Raw genomic sequence first — 2,809 nt, 5'->3', positions numbered from 1 at the left:
CCATTCTCAATGAGAAAAAGCTGAGAGCCTTACCACTGAGATCAGGAACATGACAAGGATGCCCACTCTCACTACTATTGTTCAGCATAGTACTAGAAGTCCTAGCCATAGCAATCAGACAACAAAAAGAAATAAAAGGTATCCAAATTGGCAAAAAGAATTCAAACTCTCTCTCTCTTCACAGATGACATAATACTCTATGTGGAAAACCCAAAAGTCTCCTCCCCCAAATTACTAGAACTCACACAGCAATTCAGTAATATGGGAGGGAAAAAAAAATCAATGCACAGAAATCAGTTGCTTCCTTGCACACTAAAAATGAAACTGTAGAAAGAGAAATTAGAGAGTCGATTCCATTTACAACAGCACTAAAATGATTAGATACCTTGTAATAAATCTAACCAAAGAGGTAAAGGATCTATACTCTAGGAACTACAAAACACTCATGAAAGAAATTGAAGAAGACACAAAAAGATGGAAAAACATTCTATGCTCATGGATTGGAAGAATAAAGATCATTAAAATGACTATGCTGCCCAGAGCAATCTATACTTTCAACATCATCCCAATCAAGATACCAATGGCAATTTTCAAAATGCTGGAACAAACAATCCTAAAATTTGTATGGAACCAGAAAAGACCCAGAATCACCAAGGAAATGTTGAAAAAGAAAAACAAAGCTGGAAGCATCATGTTGCCTGACTTCAAGCTACATTACACAGCTGTGATCACCAAGATGGCATGGTACTGGCACAAAAACAGACACATACACCAATGGAATAGAATAAAGAGCCCAGATATGGGCTCTCAACTCTATGGTCAACTAATCTCCAACAAAGCAGGAAAAAATATCCCGTGGAAGAAAGTCTCTTCAATAAATGGTGCTGGGAAAATTGGACAGCTATATACAGAAGAATGAAACTGGACCATTCTTTTACACCAAACACAAAGATAAACTCAAAATGGATGAAAGACATCAATGTGAGACAAGAATCTATCAAAATCCTAGAGGAGAACATAGGCAGTAACCTCTTTAACATTGACCATAGCAACTTTTCTCAAGACAAGTCTCCAAAGGCAAGGGAAACAAAAGCAAGAATGAACTTTTGGGACTTCATCAAGATAAAAAGTTTCTGCACAGCAAAGAAAGCAGTCAACAAAACAAAGAGGCAACCCAGAGACTTCTCAGGATGGGAGAAGGTATTTGCAGATGACACTACAGACAAAGTGCTGATATCCAAGATCTCTAAAGAACTTCTCAGATCAACACCTAAAAAAACAGATAATCAAGTCAAAAAATGGGCAGAAGACATGAGCAGACATTTTTCCAAAGACATACCAATGGCTAACAGACCCATGAAAAAGTGATCATCATCATTAGCCATCAGGGAAACTCAAATCAAAACCACATTGAGATACCATGTTACACCAGTTAGAAGGGCAAAAATTGACAAGGCAAGAAACAACAAATGCTGGAGAAGTTGTGGAGAAAGGGGAACCCTCTTACACTGTTGGTGGGAATGCAAACTGGTGCATTCATTTTGGAAAACAGTGTGGCAGTTCCTCAAAAAATTAAAAATAGTGGAACCCTATGACTGAGCAATTACACTACTGGGTATTTACCCCAACGATACAGAAGTAGTGAAAAGAAGAGCCATATGCACCCCAATGCTTGTGGCAGCAATGTGGTAGCAATAGCCAAAATGTGGAAAGAGCCAAGATGCACTTTAACAGATGAATGGATAAAGATGTGGTCCATATACACAACGGAATATTACTCAGCCATTGGAAAGGAGGAATGCCCAACTTTTGTATAACTTGGATGGGACTGGAGGAGATTATGCTAAGTGAAATAAGTCAAACAGAGAAAGTCAATTATCATATGATTTCAATTATTTATGGAACATAAGGAATAGCATAGAGGACATTAGGAGAAGAGAAAATGAAGGGGGATAAATTGGAGTGGTAGATGAACCATGAGAGACTATGGACTCCAGGAAACAAATGGAGAGTTTTAGAAGGAGGGGAGGTGAGCCTGGTGATGGATATTAAGGAGGGCAGTGATTGCATGGAGCACTGATGCAAACGATGAATCTTGAATCAATACATCAAAGACTAATGATGTACTACTGTATGGTGACTAACATAATACAATAAAAAAAAAAAAAGGGCGCCTGGGTGGCTCAGTGGGTTAAGCCGCTGCCTTCGGCTCAGGTCATGATCTCAGGGTCCTGGGATCGAGTCCCGCATCGGGCTCTCTGCTCGACAGGGAGCCTGCTTCCCTCTCTCTCTCTCTGCCTGCCTCTCTATCTACTTGTGATCTCTCTTTATCAAATAAATAAATAAAATCTTTAAAAAAGAATTAAAAAAAAAAAGATTAACAAAATTGATAAACCCCTAGCCAGAATAATCAAGAAAAAGAAGAGGGTTCAAATAAATAAAATCATAAAAGAAGGAAAAGAAGTAACTGATTTCACAGAAATACAAAAGATTAAAAGATTATGAAAAATTGTACACCAACAGGGGCGCCTGGGTGGCTCAGTGGGTTAAAGCCTCTGCCATCGGCTCAGGTCATGATCCCAGGGTCCTGGGATCGAGCCCCGCATCGGGTTCTCTGCTCAGCAGGGAGCCTGCTTCCTCCTCTCTCTCTCTGCCGGCCTCTCTGCCTACTTGAAATCTCTGTCTGTCAAATAAATAAATAAAATCTTAAAAAAAAAATAAAAATTGTACACCAACAATTGGACAACCTAGAAGAAATAGAAAATTCCCAGAAAAGTGTAATATCTGAAAACTAAATTATAAAGAAATA

This window comes from Meles meles, chromosome 2 (genome assembly GCF_922984935.1).
Source record: "Meles meles chromosome 2, mMelMel3.1 paternal haplotype, whole genome shotgun sequence".
NCBI lineage: Eukaryota > Metazoa > Chordata > Mammalia > Carnivora > Mustelidae > Meles > Meles meles.
Note: the sequence above shows the minus strand (reverse complement) of the source record.